General features: G+C 40.2%; 1 protein-coding gene across 1 annotated transcript in view; it reads left to right on the top strand.

Moving 5' to 3' along the window:
• PHACTR1 (phosphatase and actin regulator 1) overlaps positions 1 to 21639 on the top strand; it is a 293040-nt gene that overhangs the window by 155417 nt on the left and 115984 nt on the right. The window lies entirely within an intron of this gene.

The following is a 21639-nucleotide window of genomic DNA, read 5'->3' as shown; positions in this document are numbered from 1 at the left end:
AAGAGGAAAGGAGGCGCGGGAGGAATGCGCTGGGCATTGATTCAGCCTGTCGATCAGGGAGATGCCAAAAGGGACAGGTCCCTTCATTTGCCACAGAAGCTTTGTGCTAACAGTTAAGGCACCGACTCTTCTTTTTTCTCCCCGTTCCCTTTTCTCCGTAGTTGCTGTAGAAATTGCTGTTTGTATTGATTGTGTTTTGTTGCCATTCCTGTGAATTTCAGATCAGGGTTTTTTGCCTTGATACATCAACTTTTTGCTTGTCGTGCTGCAGTAGAGTTTGCTTGACTCAACTGAGTATCTGGAAGGTCTGGTATATCGGGAATACCTCTAGTGTGATTTTCATCGTGTTGTCAAATGCATGGGGGAAATTGTATTTTCGTTGGAATTAATATAGTGCTCTTCAGACAACTGTTCTCATCCCTTCCCCCTCTCCTTTCGGGACTGAGCAAAACCTCTAGAGGGTATTCAGAGAGTGACGGTGTAATCAATCACAGGTGTTGCTGTAGGTAAGTATACGCTTTTTATGTTTCTAGGAATGCAAATTTTGAGGGCAACAATGACAAATTCTTTGGACTTTGCCAAAGTCAGCAATCCGGAGAAGCTGAGAGCTAGGAGTAGCATCCAAGCATCCCGGCAAAAAATAGCCTCACAGATGTTACACCACATTCTTGTTCAATGTTGTATTACTTTGCTTTGCTGTGTGGATTTGTGTGTTACTTAGGACTGAAGGCACTCGACTTAGGTTCCTATTAACTGATGTGGTATACAGATCTCATTTTGTGAAGGTCAGCAGGGAAAGACTTTTTTCAGTTATAAATGAATTTGAAATTGTTACTATTTTCTGAGCTGACATTCTTAGTAGTTGTTGGCATTTCATTTTCCAGCTTTTGTCATTAAGGTTAGTATTGCTACTATTATTAATAATAATGTTTTAATTAACCAATTCTGCTTTCATTTGCTCTATGCACAATAACAAAATATTATTTGGGATCTCACAGTCTTTGTCAACCACAGGTCTGCAGTTTAACAAAGTACCATGGTTTTGCAAATGTCTCTTCAGAATTAGCATCCTGCTAGTGTGATTGTAGGGGTTTTTTTTTGTTAAAAAGCAGCTAAAGCTGAATTGCTTTTGGTGAAAAGGGAGAAGATAGCCTGAGCAGCCTGGAAACCCACAGTGGGTTAAGCACTCTTTCTGCTTATGCCATTACAGCTGAGGGAAGAATCTGATGAATGCTATATAAATTGTTAAGTGTTTCCTTTCCTGTTATGTGCTGCTACTGACAGCAAGCCCCACAGATATTAAAGGAGGGGCTGTGTCCAGCAGTAGTAGTTACTTTACACTATTAATATAGTTTATTAATCCTTAAAAGCAAATTAAGCCATTTATAAAAATATGCTTTCCTAGATTAATTGAATTGACCTAAAACTCAATTGCATCAACATCTTTTGCTGGGCTTTTTATGGAACCTTGCACTTGAAATCTTAGCACAGTAAGAAAAGAATATGCTTTCCTCTCTTTTAAGGCACACGTGTACACATGGATGCATATGAATGTAAAACTCCAGTTACTTGTACCTCTTAGCAGACTAGTAGGTTTGTATTTTAGGGGTTTGCTTCATTTTATGTGTTTGATTATTTAGCTTCAAACCATTTTTTACTCTGAGGGCAGGGTATGCCTCTTGGCAGGAGATAATCTAGTAACCCTAAAGAGGCAAAGAATAGAGCAGAGAGGCTCCCAGCCTTCCAGAGCATGTCATCAGTCTGGTTTTGCCCCCTCTTTCTGTGGAGTAGGATTTCATTCTGCATCATGCAAATGATTTTTAACATCATCATTTTAAAAGTAACTTATACCAGTACAACCTTAATCTTTTCTTTCCCACCAGCATGCACAGGTATGAGTTTCTTTCAGAAAGTAAAGAAACTGTAGTACGAGTTATGCTGCCTGGGGACCCTCACTGATTTGACTCTGACACGTTTTTCAGCATTGAAAAATACCAGTTTGGTTTTTTTTCTGGTGAATATTAATTCTAGACTTTTTTGGTGTTTGGAAGGAAAGGATGATAAAATGAACTGAAATTACATGATGATTGTATCAGATAGATCAAGTAAAAATCTGTGACCAGCTCAGATACAGAGAAACCTATTGGGATCTCAAGATGTCCGTGCATCCTCACAGTTGCACAGCCTAAAGAGCACTCAGAAAGGGGACCACTTACTACTTTTTATGAGGGAAATGCACAGCACTTTGCAATGTGAGCACCCCCACCCTCCTGTTCAAATTATGTATAGTTTATATATGGCCTTGCAGGCCTGTAGCTGCTCTAGTATACCCACACGTCCTGTGTGGATCCAGTGACCTGAACAACTATTGTATTTGCGGGAACCATGTACAAAGACTTAAGATTCAGTCCCTATGCCACAGGCAGATCAGTTAGATGCATTGATTTAATGCTGAAATATCCTCCAAATCCAGTTATGAGTCCTGGATTCTAGTCATTGCCTTACTCTATATTTTCATCTACTGCTCTAGAAGAAGGAAAAATTATGCTGAAACTGAGGGAAATCCTTCAAAGACCACCAGCTAATCTAGCAAAAGTTGTGACTAGGAGAATACTAAAAGAGATAGCCATGAAACTGAAGGAAAAGATGGAAGCAGGTACTGAATAATATGATATCTTGGAAGGGAGGTCATGTAATTTGGAGAGAAGTCAGTGAAGGAATTTGGTGATGCAGATGGGCTCACTGATGAAGGGGTAAAAGGAGTTGGTGGGGATGCAGCATTTTGATGAGGTAAAAACTGAGGAGCTCAAAGAGAAACAGGAGGCTACAGTAATAAGATGAACATGGGAGATGCTTTAACCACTGGACTGAAAAGAATGGATATATTTAATGCTAATTTAGTTGCAAAGTAGAAAACAATGAGAGAGGTCTATAAAAGCCCCAATACCGAAAGGTTGGGTGACAAAATAACAGAAATGGTGTTGGTTGAAAATTGAGTGGTGAAATTGTACATGAGGGAAGAATGAGATACTCATGCCAGAGAAGCAATCAGACGTGGTGGACTGAACCAAGAGGGAGAGGTCAAGTGAAGAGAGGTACGAGTCACGACTAGGAATACAGGAGCAATCAGGGTTGAGCTCTGAATGCTGAGGATTGTAAGGGAGGTGTTGGGAGAAGCAGAATGGTGAAGAGTTGCAAAAGTCCCAAGAAAAAACATACAAGAATTGAGGAGACAACACAAATTGTTCCAGAATCATGAAGAGGAATGAAAATGCTTTCTGAGCATAAATGTGGAGAAGTGACTGATAATCCAGTAGAGTAGAAGAGATCAAGGTGCACTGCAATGCTAAACATCTCCTGGTATGTACAAAGCACTTCTCAGTGTGCTGATTTTGGTGATCTCTCTGAGGGCTGTGATAGTGATAGGTCATAGAAGATGACATGACTGATGAACAACAGTAGTCAGAGAAACAAGTAAAGGGAGATGTTTGGCTGCTTTTTATTTATTTTATACTGAAAACTGGCTACAAATCTCACTGTCCTGCTGAATTCTGAGCCTGGCTTTGGGATATGCTTTAGACACATCTCTACTTCAGTGTGGCTAGAAAGAATGTGTTCAAAGACACCCAGAGACCACCTAACAGAGAGTGGAACAACTGAAGTGGGATTCTTTCGATTTTTATGCAGAGGACCTGACAAGAAAACTTAAGTGAAAGCAGTTAACTTAAGAGTGTATTGGAAGAGGAGGAACTCACAGAGCAAAGTGTTTTTTATCACTGACTAATGAGGGTTCTCAGCTCAAAGGTTCTCTGCAGAGTACCTCTAGGCAACTTCTGGCACATCCATCATGTATCACTCTGTACCCAAGTTCTTTGCCTGTAAAACAGAGATAGTGGGATGTCCTTCCACTTGCCTTCTGGTCTGTAAATAGATTATGAGTCCTTTAGTGGAGCAGGGGAGGAAAGAACTGTCTCATGCCATTTGCATTCCTTGTGCCAAGGACTGTGGGGCTCAAGGTTTTTAGGGTCTTTAGGTTCCAGTGTAGTGGAAGTACAAATAATATTAAAACTGAATATACCCAAAAGGTTTAATTCAGAGTTGATATTCAGTCTATTTATTATGTGCTCCTATACTTCATGGTTTTGCTATATAAGCAAAAATTATTCTAAGATCTTATATATGCATGAAAATCAGCATGGATTGAGTGGACTGAGATACTGTTGCCGTAGGAATTCTGACACTTGTTTTTCTGCCACTGCCCATGTTCTAGAGCTTCCAGATAAATATCTTTTCCAAATAGAAAAGGGGAGGGTTGCGTATGGGGGCTTGTGCATGTGTGTGTATATGCATGTGTGATTCCCACCTGGAACTGAAGACTTATTTCTTTTAACTGGGAACTTTGAGAACATTTACTTTAGCATCACTTAAGAGATCGTCTCTGAGGTGATTGCATTGCTTCCCACAAAAGTAATTACTAAATTAAATAGTTATCTTCTCGACAAACTGTAAGCCCTGCAAGAGCTGTGTATAGAAATAAGTTTTACTTCACTAATTCTCACATTATTTCAGATGGTAACTGCTTCTCCGTTACCATCTGCAGAGTGAGCACAGTATGTTCCTATGAGGCTTTGCAGTCTTTTACAGTGGTACTTGTCAAAAATCATAAAATATTTTGGAGTGAAAAAATTACACTACATAGAATGGAGAAGTAGGTGAAAAAATAGTGTACCTGGTCCTGTTGTGAAGAGTGGGAAGCTGAAAAACTTCATGTTTGAGGTTTGAACAGCTGATACAATTATGCAATATGTGTCTTTAGTCCCTTTATCTTTAGAGGGATAGTTACAGTAAAGAAAGAGGCAGAGGGGGAAAGGCATGGGCTTCATTGCAGAGTGAAATATGTCTCCTTTGCAGAACAGATCATAGAACCAGATTGGTTTATTTTTGTCAGTTGAACTCTGTAGTATTTGATTTGGGTGAATATGGTGCTATGCTAGAGAAAGTTGATGAGATCAAGCAAAGGTGCTCCATATCCCCACAGGTTGCTGGTGAGCTGTGTGGCCCACTTTGTTTCCACCAGCATTACTTTGTGCTCTGGAAGATACAAGTCCTTTATGTTTTGCAGGATGAGAATAAATGTGCCTTCCAGGAGGAAGGTGTGATGCCTACTTATGGTAACTTTCAAATGGCAAAAGCACAAGGCAGCCAGGACATGATCCTTTACCTTTCTTTTACCAAGGAGAGGAGGGGGGCAAAGTCCCAGCTCTCTGCTCCTATCACTTTGTCTTGCACATTGGGGACTAACAAAAACTCATCAGTAGCCTGTGGGTTTGACCTGAGATTTGGAGACTAACAGGAATCTGTTGGTGCTGCTGCAGATGGGCATGGCCTGCAGGCAGGGAGAGTGGGAGGAAGAGAAAGGAACAAAAAGGTCCATTTAGGCTGTAAGAGGATGTCCCCCTGGCTTACACATTTGCCAAGGAAATTTGAGAGGCTAGGCTTTGATATGTGAGACTTTCCTTAAACTCTGGCAATTCTTTCAGTTGGCTGGTCTGCAGCTGAAGAAAAGAGAAAAAAAAAAAGAGATGGGGGAAGAGAGGAAGGGGCATTAATGTCCCAAAATAAAGCTGAAGAAATATCATGAAGCCTGGAGCAGGTTATTAACTGCTCACATGCATCTCTGTAGTGACTAACTCATATCCTGTTAAACTGCCTGTAGCAAAAGCTGCTGGCCACAAATAAACCAGTTGTGCACGTTCCAGGTGACAACTGTGCTGGCAATAGGAAATTCATGGCCAAGCTTGCATGGCTGTCACCCAGCAGAGCTCCAAGTTACTTTGAAGTGCCCTGGAAGATGTCTTGTCCAAAATTGCAATATAATTTACATTATTAACAGAAACTGGAGGAGAAGTATAGGTAGTAAGCAAGATCTTCACTTTGATAAATTAGATAGTATAAGGAGAAAAAGTGTACACAAGATTGGGTCAAGCTTATGCAAGCAGATGACTAAGTTCTTTGTTTTCCGGTGAAAACTCCTGTGTCCTTTCAGGGGAAATGTTTGCCACCTTTTCTGGGAATTCTGTACATCTGTGTTGTTGATTTGAGGAGTTTTAGGAATAAGCCCAACAAAGATGATTAAATTGGTCACGATGCCTCAGCACCCCCTCATATTTATTACACAGTGCTGACATAATGGCATGGATAAGAGGACACCTCAATTCTTCAGGTCTTTAGAGAGCAGACAGCTTGTCTGTTTCAGTTCTGTCTCATTTTATTGTTTTCTTCCCTTTCCAATGCTGTAACTCAGTTGTCATCTTTTGATGGCATTTTACCGTCCTGCTTTCTATCTGAGCACCAGTTTAAAGTCTTGCTATTATGCGTGCTTCTTAAATGAAAAGATTGGGGCAACACCCAACACACAATAAAAAATTATTTCCTTGTGGGAATTTCAAAAAAGCAGTTAAAATATCATCAAGTATGATGAAAGCAATACAGTGGTTTCCCTGTATTTAACATTAATTTTATGTTCTGGATATTTGTTTCTGTCTTGATTAATATGCCTTGATTTTAATTCTTCTGTATCAAGTTACATACATCAGAAATATAATACAGAACTATTTGACAAACCATAAAAGGCCACAGCTTTTCCATGTGTAAAGTATGGAGGCAATTTGTAGAAAAGGGTCAGGATGTGGATGGTGTCATAGATCATGGAGGGGCATGTTCTTGTTCCATGCTGTTATTACCAGAGCACTTCAATACACCTGGCTGAATAAGTTTGGCTTTCTGTGCTTTTTTTTACATCCACCACACCTATGTCCTATTCTATTGTTTGGTCCCTGCCCAGGTGGGCAGCTTCTTCACTTACTTGCTTAGGGCTGTTTCTGTTAGAGGGTGATTTGCTTATTTGGCTTCTTAGTTTTTTAAAAATTGCAATTCTTTAGAAGAAAATGAGATAGATGGAAGTGCTTCACTTTACAACCACTATTGGAATTTTATTCATTAATGTTGTCACTGCCTCTCAAAGCTAAACACCAGAGAAATACTGGGTATGTAGGAAGAGATCAGAAGACTCAGTACTCTACCATGTGATATCCCTCCCTTTCTTTTCTATTTTTTTGCCTTTTCTTTTCTTTATACATCATATCATATCATATCATATCATATCATATCATATCATATCATATCATATATCATATCATATCATTAAAAGGAGCAGAGTTCATTTATGGGCTCCTTGACTGATGAGCAAACCTATCCTTTGAGTATACTGTTGTATTTATGATATTTTCATTCATTTCCACTCCCTCAGCAGAGGAGGCAGACTTTCTGCATCAATTTTGTATTGTTAGATTTTGTTTCTTGATCTGTTTCAGTGACTGGTAGTAAATGTATAGCTGTTCATTTGTATCCTCTAAGATCTTGTTTGTAATCAGACAATACTAAATTTGACTTGCTGTTGTTGACACCTTACTCAGCCCACAATTAGCCAGAATCTAATTTCAAGAGCATATTATAAGTATCTACAGTACCATCTTTCTAACAGTCTGCCAGGATGTCTAAGATTAATTGGATATATTTGTAGACTCTTTAATGGATCATACCAGGTTTCACACACTGTCCCAAATCCGTTAGCCAAACCCCAGCATCAGGGGATTGGTATAACTGAAGGGCAGCACCGAAGTGTTCAGTGGTTAAGCCAGCTTTGTCTGTGTGTTTCTGTGCCTTTCTTAGAAACTGGAGGGTACCATGATGTTTGCCATTATCTAAATGACTACAGCAAAGCTGCAAAGGGGTGAAGTTGGGACGCGCTTGGAGGCCCTGTTTTTCCTTTGTGATTCTCCTTTGCATGCTTCTCAGAAAATAATGATGTTCTTGCCATCCTTATGAGGTGGAAAACTGTCCTTTTGCTGGTTTTTTGCTCTTGTGAAGTGATACGAATCTTCACTGGTCTGTTGCTTTTAATGTTCTTGTCTCAAAAAGGATTGGGTCAAGAGGAATAAGATAATGTTTGATCATGTCACTGTCATCTCTAACTGACTTTTCTGGCTTTGGGTCGAGCTTACTGAAGATAAGGCAAATCTAGCAGAGCTGTTGCCTTTGAATGAGACTCTCAGATTCAAAGGATGAGTTATTTCTGGTTCTCTGAGAAACAATGAGCACATGGTATAATTTAAATCAGAGATAAAATCAGCCACTATATCACCTGCTGCAGTTTCTTTGGCATCACTAGACATAACATTCTGTCTTGGTAATGTGCAGGCTACCCTGCCTGAAACGTGCCCAAAGTCACAGTGCCCATCAGCCAACATTAAGCTGTGCTGTTGAAAGAGCTCTCATGGACAAGCAGTGCTCCTCCCTGAAAGGAAGCTCTGCATCCCAAGTGAGAGAAACCACGAATGAGAGATGGCCAGACCTGACTGACAGCCTCTGCATATTTCCTCTGCATAGACAGTGGAAATTTTTAAGGTCTGAATATATGACTCAGGAATAAAAGACAAACATTTCCTTTGCCTTCCCCAATTCCACACCCCCCCCCCCCCCCCCCAAAAAAATAAAATTGTATCCAAGATGTCCAAAGAGAAGAGAAGGGCAGGTTTCTGTATATTTATGATTTACAGTGTGCTAGTCAGAACATAAACTGGGGCAAGAGACCTGCAGGCTTCAAGCCCTTGGTTTGTGTAATCTGGTTTGTTATTACTGTCCCCCTTTCTTTGCCCTTAACAAGAAGCATTCAGTCTCCATGACTTACTGAATCTCCAAATCCCAAGAGTTGCAATTTAGGATGTACAGCCTCTTGTGCAGGGAGAGCCCAGCGTATGTATTGATTGGGTCATTTTGAAAAGGATGTAAGGTGTACTTCAAATCTTCCCTTTCCTTCCTCCTGCCCTGAGCTGTGCAACCCAAGGCTAGGATGACAGGTTTAGTGCTGCAGTTCAGTAGACACACTCCCTTATCATTACTTAGGGGAAGGATCTTGCCCTCTGTCGTCTTTTGCATGGCATCTTTCAGGCTATTAGTCTAATGGCTTTGTGCAGTAGAAGTGCAGGGAATAAAATTAAAATTGTTTAATTTATCTTGGGAGATTCAGGTAAAGAGAATGATTTTTATTTCACCTTGCCTCCTAAGAGAAGTTGATTATCTGTTTGAAAAAAACAGAGACTACTGGTATTTTAAATCTTCTGGAAGCACAGAAGTGTAATGATGGAAATACTGTCTGTCAAGTCATGGCAAGAAACAAGAGTCTAAGTCTTGTTAGAAATTTTGATAACTATTTTTTATCTTCAGTTGTAGGCTAAAGGATGTTCAGCTGCAACAAAATTAGTGTTATCTTGGTGTTAGTTATCCTTTTAGTACAGATTTGAGAATAAACAGATGGAAATGGTAAGCAGACTTGAATGCATTGGAGATCTTAGGATAAATAATTGGAATACTCATTAACTACATTCTGACAGATGAACCAGGCCTGGAAATGTCACTGTGTTCTATTGCATTCACAGTCTCTGTATTAGCAAGTTTCTCCAAAGTATTGATGATCTACAGATCCTATTGATGATCTACAGATGTTAACATCCATATGGACTGTAGACATGGTCCCTCCTGTCAGCAGTCCTTGTCATGAGGATTATGGTACCAGCTTTCTGTCTCTTTACCCCATGCATTGGGTGCAGTTGCTTTAACATTTCCCATATTCTGATACTATCTGAAACTGTATGTGTGCAGCTCCAATGTTATTTTTAACATGGAGACTCTATCAACCTTGCTTTTGGTAAAGTAACTAAATAAATAAAATAAATAGAAATGTTATTTCTTCTGTGTCATCTGAAATTGAACTCATATAAAGAGTATGTGTGTCATGCTGCTGTAGTGCTTTTCAGAATCTTATCTTTCCTATTTTACTTTCCAAGCTGCTTAAAATGTCAACACTGATGGAAATTCAGATGCACAGACTGAACAGTCAGCAGTATAGGTGCACAGAGATGTGGATGGATGGATGGATGGATGGATGGATGGATGGATGGATGGATGGACGGACGGACAGTGGAAGCTATTTGAACCAGAAGTGAAACCAGAATTTAAAAGACTTCATCCCTCTTTTCCCATTCACCAGGAAAACAGGATGTTTTCCTTATGCTAGCACACTGGTTTTATTGGATGAATAGTTTTAAAATTTGGGTTTCACCCTGAAGGGAAAGCCAGGTGCAGACTTGTGTGGAACTTTGTGTGTTTGAATCTGAATTGCACCCTGTTGAGAAGTAGAAGAGTGAGATGAGTAAAGCTTTCATTAATATTCACAGCCCCAAAATAATTGTCTGCAGGTTTATAGTCATGAGGTTGAGAAGTTGTCTTCCAGCAATCTGCTGTGGCACTAAAGACAGAATGTGCTGCCTGCTCCAGCATCTGAATAGAGAAGAGCAGTTTCTGACTATCTGCTCTCTGTAGCTGCCAAACTTGGGCTCCTCTAGCAGCTATTGAAGAGAATTAGACATGATGCCTAAATGGTAAAGAAAGGAGGGATTTGTGAGGCTCAGCTGTGTAGCTTTCTCTCCTTCAAAGTCCACCCCCTAAGTCACATGCATTAACAAGCTAGAGCTTGGGAGGTGTTTCCTTCTTTCTTTCTTTCTTGTGTGTCTCAAATAAGGACAGCATTCTCCCTGAATTATTTGAGTCTACTTACTAGTGTGTGTTTGGTTTTCTGTGCGTTTTTGTCATCTGAGTCAAATGCTATTTTCCTCGTGAACTCAATGTGCTCGTGCTAAGCATAGAAATCCATGAGCCTAAAAGAAAATACAGAGATCATGTAATTCCAGTGAACTGATGCTTCTTTCTCTTATTCATCTCAAGTTGGCAGAACAGCCAGTTCACTAAACAGCAAGACAGGCATCAGTTCATTAATACATTTCCTGGCATTGCATAGAGGCTCAAGAAGAATACTTTTTGCTGATATTTTTCTTTGGGATTGTTTTCATTTGTTCTTCATTTTGTCAGCTTTCTTTGGCCATTGGGCCTGGTGAGATTTTTTTTAAAAAATACAGACCTATAGAAAGATGGGCATTACTTGTAAAAGTCAGTAGCTCTGAGCTAGTGTACATATAGCTGTATTCAAGAAGCAAGTGGTGTTCCTCACTTGCTATGATTAATTTAGTTCAGATACTTGCATTATTATTGCATGTAGACCAGGTTCCATTTTTATATGTTTGTGTGTTAGTATCTGCAGTCATATACCTGTTTGGTTTCTTGTTTCCTTCCTTTTTAACTAAATGCTTGTGAAATTTTTCAATCTGACCACCACTATAAGCCTTCTAAAACTCGGTGTGCTCAGCCAGATGTCATGGTTCAAGACAGTCTCAGACTTGTGAATTCAAACAAAAATGCTGTTTAACTAAAAAGACTTTTGAACATTAGGTTTGTGGGGCAAATACTCCAGCTCAGCTGGAAGAGCATATGACATTTGACTTGACAGAAGGGGATTTGTGATACTTCTAGGATGTCATGTAGATACTTCTCCTAATATAGAATAGTACTTAAAATTGAAAACCTGTTCCCCATAGGTTGTATAGAAAGAGGCAGTTTATACTGCCAAGAAATACTCAGAAAGACTTATGTTGTACTTGTGGTTTGTTGTTTTGATTTGGTGATTTTTGGTTTTTGTTTTATATCATCTGCTAGGTAGCAGAATCTTAATGATTTTGAAAGGAAACTTTCAGCATCAGGCAAAACAGATTTCATCAGTTTGTTGCTTTGTCCAGTAGCAGCAATGAAGGGTGAAAAGAGGTCCCTTTGTTTTAATTGTAAGAATTGTCAGGGTTCGGTTGAATTTCATCTTTATGGATTTAAATAAAACATTGTGCAAATACCTGCCACAGCTACCTTCATTATGTTGGAAATTAACTTTGCTGCCAAGTTCATGGCCAAGTGTTTCTGTATAGGCACATCCCAGTGTGCTGCTGAATGCTCTGCTTGCATTGGCAGCTCACAACATGCCACTGGTTCCTCTCTCAAATACCACAGAAAGGCATCATTCCCATCAGCAGAGTGGAAAGGACTCAGTCATACACCATGTCCTAATGTCCTCTCTGCCAACTTCTTTAAGGTAAATTTTGGCATTCTGGAAAGGACCCTTTAGCAGCTTTGGCCAGTCACTAGATGGTTTGGGTAAGGTAATTTGACTCTTTGTGACCTTTGTCATTCACTGTACTACAATCAGGATTTCATTCATTTCTTTCTGCTACCATTATTTTGGAGCATAAAGCATCTGGAAGTATTTCAGAGTTTTTTTCTGCGATTGTGTTTTTTTGGTTCCCTGTAGTATCTTTTTCCTTATCTCTGATCTAAACCCATTCTCATTTTTTTGAGCTATTTCTGATTGCTGGACTTGGAATAATTCATGAGCTTGAAGCTACGTGCATAGGTCCTTTCTGTGACTGGAAAATTTCCTAGGTAGATATACCAATTTGATTACCTTATGGGCACCATCTTTTTTTTTTTCGAGATAGCAGCAGCTTTTTAGAAACCAGAGATTTTCCTATAAATCTGTTGAGCGAGAACAATGTCCTGCAGAGCTCAGCAACCATGAGACACTCTAGAAGTTAATGCTTAAAAAGATGGTGTAAAAAAGTGAAATAATAGCTAAGAAAAACACACAGAAAAACACACACTGTGTTTTGGCCAGCAACAAAGCCTCATGCTTTATTCATGACCTTAAAGGAGTCATGAGTGATTTTGTCCCGTTTCAGTATTCATCTTTGAAACTAGAGCCTCTACTGTAAGGACCTAAATAGGTATTTTACCATAGCTGAGGGTCTAAACTATCATTGGAATATATAAAAAAGTTCTCATTATAATGGCAATCAGCAAAGACCATGGGTACTGCTGCACTTAGGTACTCAAAGCAAAAGTATTTAGTACTTACTGGAAATTCCAGAACATGGAAACAGACTGTTTCCTTTCAGAGTCCAATGAAACATATTTTTTTCTGCTAGGCTGTTAGTGAGGGAGGTTTCTAAACTCATATTAAGGTTCATTATCCATGTGCCATTTGGTATAATTACTCCTTTCCTCTTGGCCATCTCCCTATCAACTCCTTTAAAGAACAGAAACAGAGTTTCTTTTTCCTAAGGGAGGGAATACAGAGTTTACAAGGAAATGGTTTGAACTTTCTAGCTCTGAAATGAGTTGCTTTTTTCCTCTTCTTCCAGCCATTACAGTAATTAAAAACTCAACTTTTTAAATCTCTATTATGATAGTGGTGAGATTGTACCATTGTATTTAGGAAGTTTAATGTTTGCAGTGCCATTTTCTGAATAGGATTGCTTTGAAGAAGACAATATGCCTCTCTCAGGTTTCTGAAAAATACAAAGATATGCCTTCTAAAGCACACATTTTTTAGTAAAATGAAGTTAAAATATTGGATATTCCTACTTCTTTTTCAAAATAAAGATATCAGAAATTGTTTAGTCCATCAGAAATCCCCTAAGAAATTTAGAAGTATTCAAATATTTTTTTCCTGGGATTTCTGAAAATAAACAGCTAGCCTTTTGCACTAGTGGCTTATTTTTAGAAGGGTAAAGAACTTCTCTGATTCCCAGCGAGGACTGGTAGAGCCAAGGTGCTCTGATATGTGAGCAACTGTGTCTTCCTCTGTCCACATGGCAATTAGGAAAATTGTCACCCACTAAGAGAAGCCCAGCAAAATGTGAGCAACAAACCCATGGGCTTTTGTGGACTCGATCCTTTCCTTGGATTGCTTTGTGTTTTGCAGCTGAGTAGAATTTGTTATTCAGACTGGTTTAAGAGAGAAATCCAACCATGAAAATGTAATCATTACCAGCTCCTTCAAGAAGGTAGTTTAAATCACTACGAAAAATTGTTCTGTGCTGTTTCTTCATCAGGATATATCTAGGAGTTGAAGGAACCTGGGCTTCAATTATGTTTTTTCTTGTTGAATGGGTTAAAGATTTGCTGGAAGGAAGACAGCTTCTCTGTTGTCCTTAACTTTTCCTTTCAGGAAGAACTTTAGCTGTAATGGATGAGACTTAGCTCTAGTTGATAAGTTTGGGTATGACTGAAAGACAAATCAGATTGTTTGACATCCCAAGTGTCTGCAGGGTTCCATCTAGGACTCCTGAGCCATGGTGCCTCATCCCATCCATATGTGTCATTGTTTCACCCCAGTCTGCAACTAAGCCCCAGACAGTCACTCACTCACTCTCCCCCAGCAGGATGAGGGAGAGAGAAGAGTTAGAAAACTTGTGATTTGAGATCAAGACAGTTAAATAGATAAAGTGGAAGCTGTGTGCACAAGCAAAGCAGAATAAAGAATTCCTTTGCTACTTTCCATGTACAGGAAGGTGTTCAGCTATCCCCAGAAAAGGGAGCCCTATCACGATGACCTGGAAAGAAAAATACCGTCATTCCAAACATCTCACCCTTCCTTTTTCTTCCCCCAGCTTTATGTGCTGAGCATGACACTGTATGGTCTGGAATATCCCTTGGGTCAGTCAGGGTTGGCTGTCCCTGCTATGTCCCCTCCCAGCACTCTGTGTTTCCCCAGCCTCCTTGCTGCTGCAACCATGTGGGGACAAAAAAGACCTTGACACTGTACAAGCCCTGCTCAGCAGCTGCAAAAGCATCCCTTTATTATCAACACTGATCTCAGTGTTGATAACAAATCTAAAACCTAGCTCCATACGAGCTTCTATGAAGAAAATTAACTCTATCCCAGCCCAAACCAGTTCAACATGTATTGGAGGAGTTGCTATTGTTCCAGTGGTTGATGCCCACTTATAAGGTGAGAGTCACAAACCCCACTGCAACTGTTCTGCCTCATAACATTTCATTTGTTTTACCTAATGTTATAGCCTTGAATTGCAGTCGTTCTGTGGATATGACTTGTGCTCAGCTTTCTCCTCTGAATTTTTTGGTGTTGTGAGATTTAATCTCCTTCTTGGCAAAACACCTTTAAAGGAGGTTTGAAGAGTAGTATTTTTCTGATGCTCTCTGCCAGGTGAGCTTTTAATGTGGCAGGGTGATTATCTTGGAGTCAATGCCCTAGATGTGAAATTCTGCTTGTAGCTGACATTTACACCAGAACATGAGATTTTTATGGCAGTTCTTCACAAGCTGAAGCATGGATCCCTCTCCTTGGGTGCCCAGCAAGCTCTGCTGGCAGGGTTCCATCTACCCATCCATACTCTCCTGCTTTTGCTTTCTGGGGAGAAGATGTAGGAGACAGCACCACAACTCTCATCTCTCCCTTCATGCCTCAAAGAGAAGATCCCCTACCAGAAGTAAAAAAAAGGGACAGTGAGAAGCAGTGCCTTCATTCCTCTTTATTCTCCTTTGTGCAGAACTGGACAGGATCAGGCTCTCAACAAATCACAGCTGTGAACAGTAGTTTCTTTCAATACATAAGTGAAGCAGTAAAGAACCCACAGTAAAGCACAGGAATAGTGCTGGGAGAAGGGTGTTTGTGCTGGCAGATGAGTGCCCTATCACTAATGCTTTCCTTCAAACCCGGTAGGTTTTGAATTCCTTAAAATAACAGATTTAGTGGATAGATGTGCTCCTCCATCCATCATGGTATGAAGTGTAGTAGTGTTCCCCAGGAAAATCAGAGATGTGGTCTTAAGCCTTTTCAAGGGGAAGATGAAAGTGTCCCCATGATTCTCCTTTCTCCCAAATAAGTTCTCTTCCTGCTCCAACAGAAAAGTCCTTGCATCTCATCTTACTTCCTCTGCTTTCTTAAAAGCACAAATTGTACATCTCCTCCCTGCTTGTCAATTAGGAAGGGTAAAATATCCCTTCCTTTCAAGCTGAAGTTTTTTACTGGAGCAATTCCTAGTACCTATAGAACTGTAGCCCCAAGAACAGTGTGAGATCTCTTCTGCTTTTGCTGGCCCTGTTTTTCTCTTGATTGGTTTTTGGATGTGTTCCACTTGTAGTGACTGCTCTGAGTCCTGTTTTGGAGCTTCTGAGTCTCCAGATATTGTGTGTGATGCCCAGGATAGACCTGTGGTGTCTACTCCAGTGTCTGGGCACATGACAGCGATAAGCTACAGTACTGTTTATTTGATTTAGCCTTGAATCTATATGAAATAAATGCATAAGAAATGGAAAACCTGGTGAGTAGTAAGAGCAATAAAGGATACACAAAACAGTTGATACCAAAGAAATCTGAAAATCCTTATTTTCTATAGTTGCAGAGTTTATAGGAAGAGATTATATATCTATTGGTGACATAACCTGATAAAGCGCTTTCGTCGCAAGTCAAAATCTTACATACTATCATGCAATACAGAAAATACTTGGTGTTTTGAGAGAATTCATGTCAATAAGGACGTGTTTAGAGTGATGCATTCAGTGCAGTGTAGTTTGCAGAGGTTAAAAAGTGGCTTTCAGATTGCAATCAGCATGAATAATTTACGTTTTACGTCAAAATGGGGATGAGTCAAAAGCAGGGTCCTAGAGGGATTAGACTACCAAAACTATTCTCTGCACTTCTGTGCCAATAAGAGAAGGAAATAGGCTGTGATTAAGAGATTGTAGCTGAGAGCAGAGCTGTACCATGGTGCGGTACCTATGCTGAGACAGGCAAGGTGAAGAGGTAAGAGACTCCATTCATGGACACAGTGCAAAGTGCCACACACCTGGGGAGCAGGAATAATTGGCAGGGGTTGGAACATGTGAGTGCTGCTTATCATGCAGAGGAAAGCTACTGACAGGCTCTTCGCAGCTCATAAAATCACTATGCCAACTCACTGCCACTGCAAATGCACACATCCAGTGGGAGCTGTTCTCTACCAGATAGGTAATCATCCTCATTTGGAAGACTGTTGAGACTGCAGTGTGCCATGCCTTGTCTTTCATTGGAAAACAGACCTTTGTGAAGTTAGGAAAAGTTTAAATGGGTAATTCACATAGTAAAGGCAAGGCTGATGGAAATTAATTCCAGGTGCAAAAGGAAATTAAAGGGGAACAACTGAGCATAAGATAATAGAAAAGCAGAAAATAAACCATTTCCCTGAAAGAAAAACAAGGTGTTTTTTTTAATTGAAAGTGTTCCTGTTTGGGTAAAGTGTAGACATAAGTGCTCAACAATTAGAGGAGTTGTTCAGGTTTCCTGTCATTTCAAAAAGACATATGGTGTGTCTGCATCTTGTGCTGAACAAAGCTGCTAGAATAAAGTCCATGCAGGCTGAATTGAAGGATATTTGGGGTGTGAGTTCAAAAGAAACCTTGCAATAGGAGTTTGTTGGAAACTTATCTGCGGAATGAAGACTGGTTGGATGTGGGTTGGCTATGAGTAGTATTATGTTTGGGGGTTTTATTTATATAGAGTTCTTGTTACTGAATAATATGACACATTTAGTTAATGGCATCTTTAGGGCCAAGATCATTTTCAGCCTGTTACTATAGACTTGTGCAAATGTAGCAGAAAGCACAAAGTAGCCATTGGAGCTTCCTAGGAAGACTTAAAATCTAACTTTGTGAAGTACATTTCCTGTTAAGATAATCATATGTCTGATGAAAGATTTGTGTTAATAAAAGCTCTGAGAGAGAACTTGGTGTGATTACCAGTGAGGAAGGTAATATTAAATACCACCAGTGGGATGAGTGGGCTTCAACCTTCAGCAATGAAATTGCTCTTTGTACCCAAATGCAGTAATAGTGGGTTTTTTTCCCTAAAATAGAAGCTGGATATTATGGTATTACATATCAACAACATTAATAGATGAAGTGATTCCCAGACAGTGGTGGGAATGACAAAACTGGCTTTCATTCTCCAGGAAAACTTCCTAAGTTATGCTGTCTTTGGGAGGGCCTTTAATCTGCATGCTATGCTTCTCAAATCCAAAAATTAGGCGACACCTATGTTGTGTCTTACTGGACTTCTGGAAATCAACACCCTACTGAATGATGTGGGAAAATCATAAGAACATATAGAATGGGTCCAAGATGGCCTGGACTCTTCTTTTCTTTGTAATATGTTTCAAACATGTAAATTTTTTTTATATTACTTGGATGCTAAGTACTTCAGTTTGTGGTGGGTTTTTTTCATTACAACCCCAAGTCTTGCTTAAGCTCTACATAACGTCTATATGAACTTCAGGAGTATTAAGAACTACAGTAAAATCTTGAGAGCTGTATCACAGCAAAACAGCCTATGAAAAACTCTCAGGTTTAGTTTCCCCATTACTAGCTCTGTAATGACAGCTTGAACAGAAGAAAGTGGGAGGGGAGTGTATCACCCTCATGCCATAAGTGCAGGTCCCGGTATTTCTTTGTGTCTCAGAAAGGTCTCTCAGATCCTGGAAACAAATTCATAAAAAGTTCCCAAAAGCACTGAGTATCAGCAGCACCTGTAACCCGTAAACATCACATTTGTGACACCTGCATGAAGATGAGATCTCAGCAGTGTGACTACAGGTACTAATGCACACAGCAGTTCCCTCTCCCAGTTCAGCAGACTGATCAGGCTGGGACTGCTGGGTCTGCTTTCCTCTTTGAAGGCAAAAAATAAAAAATAGAAAAAAAGAATGCAAGGTCTGGGTTACTTTCCATTCCTGCAAGTACCAGCTTTTTTGGGAACAGCAAAGGTGTGAAATCAGCCTACGGAGCCTGCTGTCAGCAGTGGGTGTCGCAGCCCACAGCCAGTCAATAGTTATTATGAGCCAAAAAGGCAGAGAAATCCGGCCAACTTGAGCAAAAGATGCAGCAGCTGAGAAGAGCTCAGAGTTCTGGCATTTCTTCTTGCATCGTAGTCTGCTTTTATTCTTGCTGTATTAAAACTGTCATGGCTTTATGCTAATGTGGTTTATTCCTAGCCAGTGATTATTGTGCTTTGAATTAGCAGTGCTCTTGAGACCATTTCTCATGAAAAAAATCTTGTCCTTCTGAGAAATGCGAATGAGAGGGAAAAAGAGCTGTTACTTCCATTAGCTTGGAACTGTGTGTGTGTTTGGAGAGGACGAAGGAGAAGGGACACTTTCATGACTGATGCCAGCCATTGCAGGACTCTGAGGCCATAGATTTGTGTGTGAGACAGTACTGAAATTCCAAGAAGAGCAGTCAAAATATGGAAATGGTTTTGACAGTGTGTTTGGCTTTCAGTGAACCCACCCTCTGGGTAAATTCTTTTTTACTCCAATGTTAGTTTTGCCTGACTGTAAATCCATACTCATTTACCCCGAGTGGGAAAAGCTTCCCCAGGGGCAGTGAGAGTGCCACTGGTGTGAGACAGAGTTGTGTGTATGTTGTAAAAGTGTCTTTAAGGGGTGTCAGTTCTCCAGGAAATGGCCTCAGCAATACCAGTAAGGACCAGCTAGCAAAGAGAAGTTGTTGAGCTGAGATTTCATAACAAGGCACCTGGGATAGAAGAGATCTTGTCTCAGTGATGGTGAAAGGGAGAGCGGGTGAGCAGCAAGAGGAATTTTAATATGTTTCAGCTGTAGGTTTATTAGCAGGAACCCTAATTCAGCAGCAGCAGTAGCATGTCATTCCTAGTTTGCTCAATGGACCACTTCCTGTATCCTCCAAATAAGGCAGCAAAGACAATACCAGCCCATTACTTTTAGCAGCATCTCTTAAAAAATCACAGCAGTGGAACACAGTGGGTCTTATGTGCTTGAACTAGAGGCATCTCAAAATGGAGGAAGGGGAAAAGGAGTGGTTCCTTTGGATCTGCATATGGAGGGTAGTGGTCTGTACCCTGTGCTGGTCTTTGACAGCTAGCAGGTTCCAGTGAAATCAGAAAGTATAAGGAAATTTCTGATTTCCTCTTCTTTTTACCCACATGGTTTATTCAGCATAACCAGGCAATTTCCAGCTTTGATGCAGCATGTCCCAGCCCCTGTACAGGACAGAGCCTTGTAATGGGTTCTTTGGATAAGAAGGTATTTCTCCAGGCAGTCAGGCACAAAGAGCTGGAACATAATGAAATGCTTTGGCCAGATTATCTTTTATTCCCTCTGCTTTAAATTGAAAAGAGATGTTCTCAGAAATGTCTATCTTTCTCTCCATTACCCCAAAGAATAACAGTTTTTAACCACTTCTACTGAAACATCTATCACTCTATCTTACTCTATCTTGCTGGCTAGCTTTTTCTTCTTCGGAAAGTTACAGGCAGCTGTATCTGGCACTGATATTTTACAGGAAAAGGGTTTATGTTGTATATTGACATTCAAAACAAACAAAAGAACAATAACAAAATAACCAGCCTTCTTACAAAAACCTGAGAGACTCAAATAGTAGTTCAGCTGGAGTTCTGATAATGAAACCTCCTTTGTGTTAGAAATGCGTCTCTGGCTGTTCCCATGAAAACCAACCTAAATTTGGCTCACTTAAAGCCTTGAAAAAATTTCCATTGAGATACGTAAGAATTTGTCAGCCAAAATCTCTGGTGATTCTGTCAGTGTGGAGTGGGCGTGTTCATCCCTTCAAAGCAGTGTTCTTGCTGAGGTTCCTGAGCCCATGCTCATGCCTGAGGTTAATATTTAAAATATTAGAAGTGAATAGAAACACTGGGCTGTTGTCTTCAGAGGAGGAGAGGTGACAATCTGCATCCTGTCTTTATGGATCCAGACTGTGTGTGCAAACCACTGAAAACATTTAGTGGCCGTGTCACATTACAACACAAGTCTGGGAAATGGTATCCCTTAAAAAAAAAAAAAGGAAAGCAAACACCGACAACAATTAAAAAAAAATAAACCACCAAAAAAACCCCTCAAAGCCCAACAACAAACCACACACAAAACCCCTGCTTGTATGCTCACTGAACAATGCAGATGCTTTTTTTAGGGAGAGAGCTGCAGGCTTCAGCCCAAGGCAGGGAGACCCTCTTGCATCCCTGGCAGCTGTGGCACAGAGACAGCCTCTCTTGTTGCTGGTACCTTCCTCTCTTGGTGTTTTCTCTGTGGTCCTGGCTTTCCTCTCTCTGTGCCTCTAATAACAGACATGTTATTTACCAAAACTATCAGCATCAATTTTGCCTTGCAAATATGAGATGGGGGGACCATGCACTATAACTGTGTCAAATGACCATCCCCAGACTTCTCTTGTTCTCATCAGGTAGGAAGGGTAATTTAAATTCTTCTCCTTTTTTGTTTTTTTTTTCCAATATCTAGACTATCATGATGTATTACTGGGTAAAGGTTGCAAATAACTGGAATTTTAAGAACAGAAGCTCTATCCTCTTCAAGAGAATTCAGCCCTAACTGGGGAATGTATTAAAATCCAAAATTAAAAGTTTGGATATTAGAAGTTAAGCATAAGAATTGGAGGGCAGTGAGTGGGCAGAAAAATGGGACTAGACTTGGGCCCCTCACTACAAGAAAGAAACTGGGGTGCTGGAGAAGGGCTGATTCTGGAGCACAGGTCTTATCATGAATATCTGAGGCAGCTTGGAGAAAAGGAGGCTCAAAGGGAACGTTATTGTTCTCTAGAACTACCTAAAAGGAGGGTATAGCCAGGTGGCCATCTGCCTCTTCTCCCAGGTAACCAGTAGTAGCGCTAGAGGAAATGTCCTCAAGTAGCACCAGGGAGCTTTTAGATTGTATATTAGGGCAAATTTATTGATGGAAAGGGTTGTAAACATTGGAACAGGCTGCCAGGGAAGTGTGCAGTCACCATCTTTGGAAGGAT

The sequence above is a fragment of the Cinclus cinclus genome, chromosome 1 (assembly GCF_963662255.1).
Source record: "Cinclus cinclus chromosome 1, bCinCin1.1, whole genome shotgun sequence".
In the NCBI taxonomy this organism is placed as follows: Eukaryota; Metazoa; Chordata; class Aves; order Passeriformes; family Cinclidae; genus Cinclus; species Cinclus cinclus.
This window is presented reverse-complemented; position numbering and strand designations above follow the sequence as displayed.